This window comes from Mastomys coucha, unplaced genomic scaffold (assembly GCF_008632895.1).
Source record: "Mastomys coucha isolate ucsf_1 unplaced genomic scaffold, UCSF_Mcou_1 pScaffold15, whole genome shotgun sequence".
In the NCBI taxonomy this organism is placed as follows: domain Eukaryota; kingdom Metazoa; phylum Chordata; class Mammalia; order Rodentia; family Muridae; genus Mastomys; species Mastomys coucha.
The window spans coordinates 151,971,440-151,981,674 of NW_022196897.1; the positions used below are offsets into that span (position 1 = coordinate 151,971,440).

The 10,235-nt window shown below is 46.9% G+C and overlaps 1 pseudogene; it reads left to right on the plus strand.

Moving 5' to 3' along the window:
- The first annotated feature begins 4,848 nt into the window (after positions 1-4,848).
- Positions 4,849-5,594, plus strand: LOC116092538 (annotated as a pseudogene).
- The last annotated feature ends 4,641 nt before the right edge of the window (positions 5,595-10,235 follow it).

Here is a 10,235-nt window from a genome sequence, read left to right on the forward strand (position 1 = left end):
AAGGAAGGCCTTTAACTCATGAGGCAGAGGCAGGCGGATTTCTGAGTTGGAGGCCAGCCTGGTCTACAGAGTGAGCTCCAGGACAGCTAGGGCTACACAGAGAAACCCTGTCTCAAAAAAACCAAAAAAAAAAAAAAAAAAAAGAACCCGTCCCTTTAAGCTCTGCAAGAAGTTTTGCAGCTGGCAGCCATGTTAAAGTCAGCCATGCTGAACCAGGGGAGCCCTAAATCCAACATGGCAATGACTTTCCAAGACAAGAGACATTTGGGGGTTGGTGATGTAGCTCAGGTATAGAGTGCCTGTCTCCAATGCACAAAGATTGGGAGTTTGATCTCTGGAGATGCATAAAATAAGCCCATGGTGTCGAGCACTATGATCTCAGCACTAGAGAGGTGTGGGGCAGGAGGATCAGAAATTCAAGGTCATCTTCTGCAGCATAGAGTTTGAGGCTAGCCTCAGCTACATGACAATGTGCCATTAAAAAAAAAAAAAAAAAAAAAAAGAGTCAGGCAGTGGTGGCACACGCCTTTGATCCAGCCCTTGTGAAGCAGAGGCAGGTAGATTTCTTGAGTTCGAGGCCAGCCTGGTCTACAGAGTGAGTTCCAGGACAGCCAAGGCTACACAGAGAAACCCTGTCTCAAAAAAACCAAAAAAAAAAAAAAAAAGTCCCAAACCACAGACATTAGCACATCTGGGCTTGGGAGGTCAGACCTGTCATCTCAGCACTCAGAAGCTGAGGCAGGAGGACAGCTAGTTCAAGAGTAGCCTGGGCTACAAAGTGAGATCTTCACAGAAAGTCATAGACACACAGGGGAGAGGCCTGGGGAAGAGAGAGGCCAAGCCATGGTGGGGGTGGGGTGTTTCTGAGGAATCAATACACCCAGAGTACCAGCATTTCTAGCAAACCCCAGAGACAGAGGTAGACCGAGGATCTCCCCCTAGAGCCTTCAAAGCGGCCCAGTCCTGCAGACACCTTCATTTCTGTCTGTTGTCTCCAGACAGAACTGCAGAAGGACTCATTTCTGTGGTTTAAAGTCATCAGGTTTGAGGTCATCTGTCATCTGAGCTCTAGGGAACCAATCCTCTCACACTGAGAGAGAGAGGGAAGTGAAAATTATGGCTGCATATTATTTTAACCAGTTTGACAAAGATCACAAGATCTGATAGCAGCAGGCCAGCGCCTGTTCTGAGGAGCTCTCGGCTCTTTCTCTGCTGGCAGGAAGATATGTAAATTGATGTAATCATGCGGGAGTTGATGTGACAAATTCTGTCAAAATGACAAATGAGATTTCCTTCTGACCCAAACAATTCTGCTTCTGGGATTTGCCCAACACATGTAAAAAAGAAAAGAAAAAAAAAAAAAGAGCATCCATGGACTCTGCTGGCATGCACCTCCGATCCCAGCACCAGGAGGATGGAGGGTCACTAGCCTAAGATCATTCCAGGATTACATAGCGAAGATGGGGGTAGGAAGTGGGCAGGAGAAGCTGAGGCAGAAGGTTTATAGCAGATTCAAGTCTAGCCTGGTCTACAGACTGAGTTCCAAGCCAGCCTGAACTGCATAGCCCCAGCCTTGGAATAAAGAAGGAGAAGGAAGAAGAGGAGCGAGGGCTCCTCTTTAGGTCGGCTTTAAAAATCATAGAGAACAGCCAGGCAGTGGTGGCTCACGCCTTTAATCCCAGCACTTAGGAGGCAGAGGCAGGTGGATTTCTGAGTTCGAGGCCAGTCTGGTCTACAGAGTGAGTTCCAGGACAGCCAGGGCTACACAGAGAAACCCTGTCTTGAGAAACCAAAACCAAACCAAAACAAAAATCATGGAGAACTTGCCCTGCCTCCTGAGGACAGAAGGGGATGAGTACCTCTGTGCGTTCTGAGTGTCTCCTTTCTTGACCCTCTGGACCCCCACTTCTGCCACAGTTGCTTGCTGGCCTCCATTGCAGAGCCTGCCAGCCTTCTTGGGCTGTAATTTTATTTATTTATTTATTTATTTATTTATTTATTTGGTTTTTCAAGACAGGGTTTCTCTGTGTAGCCCTGGCTTTCCTGCATCTCACTCTGTAGACCAGGTTGGCCTCAAACTCAAGAAATCCGCCTGCCTCTGCCTCCCAAGTGCTGGGATTAAAGGCATGTGCCACCACTGCCAGGCAATTTTAAAGATGTGGCTTTCTCTCACCTCCTTTTCCACCTGCATCCTCCTGACAGCTGTCAAGATTTACACCTTGCCTCCCCTCCAAACTCTCCCAGACTCTTAACAAGCTGGTCCTTAAGTCCTTCCAAATTCTTTAAAAATTTTTTATTAAGGAGAATAAGAACCCATGAAGAAGCCCCCAAGTTCCCTGGTGACATAAAGACCCGTGTTCAGATCACCGGACTCATGGGGAAAAACACTGGCTGTAGAGTACACATGCAATCTCATCACTGGGGGAGGCAGGCATAAGAAGGTTCCGGGGGTTCACGGGCAGCTAGTCTAGCCTAATGGATGAGCTCAGATTCAGTGAATAACCCTTTGTACGCGCATGCGCGCGCGCACACACACACACACACACACACTCTCTCTCTACAGATTAAGGAGGGAGGGGGACATGGAGAGAGTCTAGTAGGAGGAGTGGAGGAGCGTGGGCAGAAGCAGATTGGATTTGAGCGGTTTGGGCCAGGTCTCTCCGCAAACCAAGGGAAAGTGATTGGGCTAGGAGAGTGGAAGTGGCACATCACACTTCAATGAGAAGGGGTTAGACCCTAAAAAAGAAAAGTGGTTGGGTATGGTGGCACACACTTTTAGTCCCAACTCTTGGAGCAGAGGCAAGCAGATCTCTGTGAATTCAAGGGCAGCTTGGTCTACAGAATGAGTTCATGCCAGTCAGGGTTGCATAGGGGGACTCTGCCTCAAAAAGAGAAGGAAAGGAGGAAGGGGAGAAGAAGGAAGAGGAGGAGAAGGAGAAGGAGTGCTCGTTTTCAAAGAATGGTGGGAGACTGAGTGCATGGATTTGACTATTGTAGGCAAACGAAAGAACCCAGTTCTCGATTCAGGCAGAGCAGTGGCCAGGGGCCTTGATGTGATCAAAGAGTTGGGCTTTGTGGAAAGACAGAGAAATCTGTCCTCTTTTAGGAGTCCAACTGACGCCCATTCCAGTCAACAACTTTATTAATTTATTGGGCATCCGATATGTCCCAGAGCAATGTTCAAAGCTGGCAAGACTTGCGCGCGTCATAATTTGCCGATATGTCCATTTATTTTCAAAGGCTTACGTTTTATTATTTTTTTCTCCTGTTCAGGTTTAAAAGACTGCAAAAGTTCCACTGCTCCAAAATAAAATTACACATGCCTAATTAGAATATCCACAATCCGGCTAAACCCTTGCAATTTCTCAAAGAATCAAAAGCAGCCAGGGCAGTGCAACTTGCCACAAGCCCAAGGCTACTGGGGTGCTCGGCTGACTCCGATTGAGGAGCTGCAGTGTGGGAAGTACTGAGCGCTGCCCCCAGTGACTGCTTCAATAGCTGGACCCCAAACTGTGTGCGTCAATCTGGAGACTGGGCCATTGTTCAAAGGAAGGTGCCAGCCACTAGTTAATTATTTTCCCATAGGCCTTTCAAACCCACACAACCAACTTTTTATTTATTTATTTTTCTTCCTTGCAGCTTCTTAATGTGAAAAATAAAACAAAACCTCATTTGTCCCAATTTTTAGTCTTTGGATGCTTTTGAAGTGGCTTTCTGTTTTGTTGTTTTGTTTTGAGACAGTGTCTCACTTTGTAGCCCTGGCTGGCCTAGAATTCAAGGTGTAGACCAGGCTGGCCTTGAACTCACAGACGTCTACTCATTATTGTTTTGTTTTTGTTTATTTTTTGTTTTGTTTTTCTGAGGCAAGGTTTTTTTTCTGTGTAGCCCTGGCTGTCCTATAACCAGCTCTGTAGACCAGGCTAGCCTCAAACTCAAAGAGGTCCACCTGCCTCTGCCCTCCAAGTGCTGAGATCAAAAACATGTGCCCTGCCGGGCGGTGGTAGCACACACCTTTAATCCCAGCACTTGGGAGGCAGAGGCAGGAGGATTTCTGAGTTCTGAGTTCGAGGCCAGCCTGGTCTACAAAGTGAGTTCCAGGACAGCCAGGGTTATACAGAGAAACCCTGTCTCAAAAAACCAAAAAAACAAAAACAAAAACAAAAAAAAACCCAAAACAACAACAACAAAAAAACATGTGCCACCACTACCTGACCTGTTTTTTGTTTTGTTTTGTTTTGTTTTTTTGTTTTTTATCTTACTGTGTTGCTCATGCTGGCCTTGAATTAATCCTGTCTCACTCTCTGTTGCACTCCAAGTACAGAAGTACATGCATATCCATTTACTGTTTTTTTTTTCTTCTTTCATAAAATACTAGCACGGCTCCACCTTTGCTTAGGAAAAAGCCAGATGCCAGCCTCTCTGTTTGTCCTACCCTACTGCAGCTCCTGTTTCTCTTATCAGAGGCATTTACCAGTGATCTTTGCTAGATGATGGGACATGATGACATCATTAGCATCTCAGGCAACCTCTGTGCCTTAGGCACTGAGTACGTGTTTGGTTCTAAGGAACATGGTGGAGACATGGGCACTACAGACTGAGGACTTATTTCTTCCTAGCTGTGATTTTTTTCGTAGTCGTACTGGGCATCAACCCAGAAGTGCTTATAAGGCAGGTGAGCACCGAACCTCTAAGCCACATTTCTAGCCCTGGCTGTGTGATATCAAGCTAGTTATTTAATGTTCTGGAGCTTCTGTGTTCTTCCTATGTTCCTTCCTTCCTTCCTTCTTTTCCTTTTTTTCTTTTTTTCTTTTTTTTGCCCCATCTACTGCGAGAATGAAGAAATGAAGAATGAAGACCGTTCTCAGCAATCAGACTGTCAACATTCCAGAAAATGTCGACATCACTCTGAAGGGGGCACAGTCACTGTGAAGGGCCCCAGGGGAACTCTGCCGAGGGACTTCAATCACATCAATGTAGAGCCGAGTCTCCTTGGAAAGACAAGGAAAAGGCTCCGGGTTGACAAATGGTGGGGTAACAGAAAGGAAGAGGCCTCTGTCAGAGCCATCTGCAGTCTTGTTCAGAACATGACCAAGGGCGTCACACTGGGCTTCCATTACAAGATGAGGTCTGTGTACGCTCACTTCCCCATCAATGTCCTTATTCAGGAGAATGGGGTTTTTGGTTGAAATCTGAAATTTCTTGGGTGAGAAATATATTCCCGGGCTTTGGATGAGGACAGGTGTTGCTTGCTCGGTCTCTTAAGCCTCGAGGGATGAACTAATCCTTGAAGGAAATGATATTGAACTTGTTTCAGATTCGGCAGCTCTGATTCAGCAAGTCAGAACAGTTAAAAACAAGGATATCAGAGCCGGGCAGTGGTGGCGCACGCCTTTAATCCCAGCACTTGGGAGGTAGAAGCAGGCGGATTTCTAAGTTTGAGGCCAGCCTGGTCTTCAGAGTGAGTTCCAGGACAGCCAGGGCTACACAGAGAAACCCTGTCTCAAAAATACCAAAAAAAAAAAAAGGATATCAGGAAGTTTTTGGCTGGCATCTGTGTGTCTGAGAAGGGACCCATGCAGCCGGCTGATGAGTGAGACCTCAGTTTCCTAGCTCCAAAACAAGATCCTGATCACAAGTACAATTTGGGCTCTTTCAGGACAATAAAAGACTTATACATTGGAAAAATAAAAAGAGCCGGGCGGTGGTGGCGCACACCTTTAGTCCCAGCACTTGGGAGGTAGAAGCAGGCGGATTTCTGAGTTTGAGGCCAGCCTGGTCTACAGAGTGAGTTCCAGGACAGCCAGGGCTACACAGAGAAACCCTGTCTTCAAAAAAAAACAAAAAAAGAGAAAACATTTCAAATTTATTACTATTTTATTTTTATGTGTATGGATGGATGTTTCACCTGCCTACATGTGTATCTGGGCTCTTTTTTTTCCCCTTCCCTTCTCCCTCTTGCTCTGGTCCTGCTCACTCCGGCCCCAGCTCACTCTAGGCCATAGGTTTTTTTTCTTATTTGTTTCTCATTTTTTTAAAAAGATTTATTTTATTTATTTTATGTGTATGAGTACACTGTAGCTGTACAGATGGCTGTGAGCCATCATGTGTGTGGCTGCTGGGAATTGAACTCAGGACCTCTGCCGCCCTGCTCGCTCCAGCTGCTCACTCCGGTGTAATTCACTGTAGCTGTCACTGTAGCATCAGAAGAGGGTGTCAGATCTCATTAAGGGTGGTTGTGAGCCACCATGTGATTGCTGGGATCCCAACTCAGGACCTTTGGAAGAGCAGTCAGTGCTCTTACCCACTGAGACATCTCGCCAGCCCATTTGTTTCTCATTGTAGATGATTGTGAGCCACCATGTGCTTGCTGGGATTTGAACTCATGACCTCTGGAAGAGCAGTCTGTGCTCTTAACTGCTAATCTATCTTACCAGCCCCATCTGGGTTCTCTTGACAAGAGCAATGCATGGTCTTGAACTCTGAGACATCTCTCCAGCCCTTGTTTTGTTTCGTGAGACAAGGTCTCATGTAGCTCAAGTTGGCCTCAAACTTACTGTGTAGGCATCCTTCAAAATGAGGTGGCAGCCATGTACCGCCATGTCCCGTTTACATGGGGCTGAGGCTTAAGCATGGGATTTGTGTGGGCCAGGCAAGCACTTCAGCACATATGTTGTGCCCCCCAGCCCCATTTAAAATATTATTGTGTGTGTTTTTTTAAATTTTATGTGTATCAGTGTTTTGCCTGCATGTATGTACGTACACTATATGCAGACCTGGGTCCTGAGGAGTCCAAAGGAGTGTAGTGAGGCTCTGGAACTGAAGTTAAAGCTTGTGATCTGCAATGTGAGTCCTGGGGATTGAACCCAGGTCCTCCGGGAGAGCAGCCCGTACTCTAAACCACTGAGCCATCTCTTTAGCAACCCCCACGGTTTGTGTGTGTATTTATTTGTTTACTATAGAATAAGGATGAGGAACTGGGTTTGGTAGGGAATGATCCTCTGAAGCTTGAGGCAGAAGGATCAGGCATCAAAGGCTAGCCTAGGCTACATTGTGAGATCTCATCTCGACACAAGGACCGAAGATAGGCCTCACTGGTTGAGTCCTTGCTTAGCATGTGCAAAGTGAGAGACACAACCTCTACCATCACAAACCTAACAAGGAAGGTAGAGAAGGCTAGGGGTGGAGTTCCCGTAGCCTGCTTGCTGAGCCCTGGGCTCCACCTCCAGAATCTTATAAACTACTTGTGGGGGTGACTCATGACCGGAATCCCAACACTCTGGGGATTGGGACAGGAGAGTCAGAAGTTCTCTTGTGACTCATGTACTCAGGGAATTTGAGGCCAGCCTTGGCTACAGGAGAGCCTTTCTCAAACAACAAATCAAAGCAAGTGAAGCCATAGCGATATGAGGTGCCATCTTGTCTACTCACCCCAAGATCACAGCCCACCTGGCACAACCTAGAGGGTCATGACATGGAAGCAAAGGCTTGATGGGTCATCTACCTACTGGAGAACTAAGTCTGGCCCGCTCTAATCCTACCATGTGACCTCTGCGCTCAGCTTAGAGCCCCATTCTCCTTTGTACCTGATGGAGCAGGAGAATAGGGGACATAGACAGCAACATTATTTGGTGCACACTGCCTGCAAACATCATCTGAGAAACAGAAAGGAAAAGATACTGTGACAGGGAGCCTCATAGGCCTTCTGAGCCACACAGGGGTGTCACACATTGCAAAGCTTAGGCTCTGGGGACACAAGACCACACTGAGTCGCTGAACCAGTGGTGATTTTTTTTTTCTTCCCTGGCTGTCCTGAAACTCACTCTGAAGACCAGGCTGGCCTGGAACTCAGAGATCTGCTAGCCTCTGCCTCCTGAGTGCTGGGCTCAAAGGCGTGTGCCACTGCCCGGCTACCATTGGAGATCCTGGTCACCTCCACCTCCTGTGTCATCATCTCATCCAGGTTGACAAGAACAGGACAGATGTCAGTGGCCATGACAGTGCAGGTTCATTCCTTGTGAAATTGACAGAGACCTTCAGCACAATCCTCCTAGGTTCTCAGGTCCCTGAACTTGGCTACAGACCACAGCATGAGCAGGAAGTGTCCAGCTGGCACCGACTTGGGACTCAATATGTACCCTGAGCTGGCCTCCAACAAATGCCATGGGTAGTCCTACTAGATTATAATTTATTTATTTATTTATTTATTTATTTATTTATTTATTTATTTGGTTTTTCGAGACAGGGTTTCTCTGTAGAGCCCTGGCTGTCCTAGAACTCACTCTGTAGACCAGGCTGGCCTCGAACTCAGAAATTCGCCTGTCTTTGCCTCCCAAGTGCTGGGATTAAAGGCATGAGCCATCACCGCCCGGCTTATTTATTTATTTTTTGAGACAGGGTCTCTCTATGTAGCCCTGGTTGGTCTGGAACTCACTTTGAAGACCAGGGTGGCCTTGAACTCAGAGATCTACTTGCCCCTGCTTTCCAAGACTGAGATTAAAGGTATGTGCTACCATGACTGTTTGCTTGTTTATTTATATAGTCTGCCTGTCTGTCTGTCTATCTATCTATCTATCTATCTATCTATCTATCTATCTTTGGTTTTTCCAGACAGAGTTTTTCTCTGCAGCCCTGGCTGTCCTGGAACTCTCTATGTAGATCAGGCTGGCCTCAAAGACCAAGCTGGCCTCAAACTCAAGAGATCTGCCTCTGCTTAGTTGCATGCACCACCATGCCTGGCTGCCTGGTGTTTTTTGTTTGCTTGTTAGTTTGTTTGTTTTGGTTTTTTTAATTTTTCGAGACAGGGTTTCTCTGTATAGCCCTGGCTGTCCTGGAAATCATTCTGTAGACCAGGCTGGCCTCGAACTCAGAAATCCACCTACCTCTGCCTCCCAGGTGCTGGGATTAAAGGTGTGTGCCACCACTGCCCAGTTTGTCTGGTGTTTTATATATTAATGTGTATGGTAGGGTACGTGTGGAGGTCAGAGACAAGCTTTTGGGGTTGGGTCCTAAGTCTTCTCCTTTTATTGTGTGGGTTCCAGGAACTGAACTGAGGTCCTTGGGCTTGTGCAACACATACCTTTTCTGGCTGAACAGTCTAGCCAGCCACAATAATACATTAATTTTTTTTTGGCCGGGCAGTGGTGGCACACACCTTTAGTCCCAGCACTTGGGAGGCAGAGGCAGGTGGATTTCTGAGCTCGAAGCCAGCCTGGGATACAGAGTGAGTTCCAGGACAGCTAGGGCTAAACAGAGAAACCCTGTCTCGAAAAAAAAAAGTTTTATTTTTATGTCTTAAATTTAACTTTTTGCATGTGTATTTGTGGTGTCTGTAGGTGGGTAGTACTATGTGTCACAGGTGTGTGTGGGTGCATAAGCAGGTCTATGGAAGTGTGAGGGTGACAGTAAGCATCTTTGTTATTTATTTTCTTTCTCATGTACTTAGGCAGGGTCTCTCACCTGGACCCAGACTTGCTGATTTGGCTAGTCTAGCTAGCTAGCTTGCTCTGGGAATCCCCTGTCTCTGCCTCCCAAGTGATAGAGTTAGAGACCGGCTGCCATGCCTGCCTGCTATTTATATGGTACCGGGGATTCGAACTCCAGTCTCCACGTTTGTGCAGCAAGCACCTTACTGTCTAATAAGGTGTCTTCTCAACACTGTTACGCCTTATTATTAGTTTTTAAAACGAAGATGCTCTGATTGTATTAAGTAACAGCTTTTTCAAAGCTAAGTCCTTGTGTTGCAGTGGTGGTCCATGCCTTTATCACCAGCACTCAGGAACCAGAGCTCCGTGAGTTCAAGACCAACCATGGCTATATAACACAGAAAAGAAGAACCAAGTTCTATCCCTAGCCCTGAAGCCAGCCTTGCAAGTTCCTGACAGGAGAACTGTTTGAGATGCTGCATGCTAACGGCAAGGGGTAGGAATGGGACAAAGTCCAGGGCAAATTGGCTGAGGATCTGCCCTGCCCTGGGAAGGTGGAGGTTCCCAGCCCAGCCTTTCTGTCAAAGCTCCTTCACAAACTTGAGCTTCTGGAATTGAACTTCAGGTTCAGATGAGTGGCAGAGAGAGAAAGGGCTATTTGCACACTGTAACGTGGATCTAAACATTGTGACAAGGAGCAGGTGAAAGTCCGCAGCTATTGACTAGGCCCCCTCTGAAAGGGATCGCCCTGGCAGGAGAGCCTTCCCCACAGGCCTGGAGCCTCCTCAGGGCTAATTGACTCCTTTGGTCTTT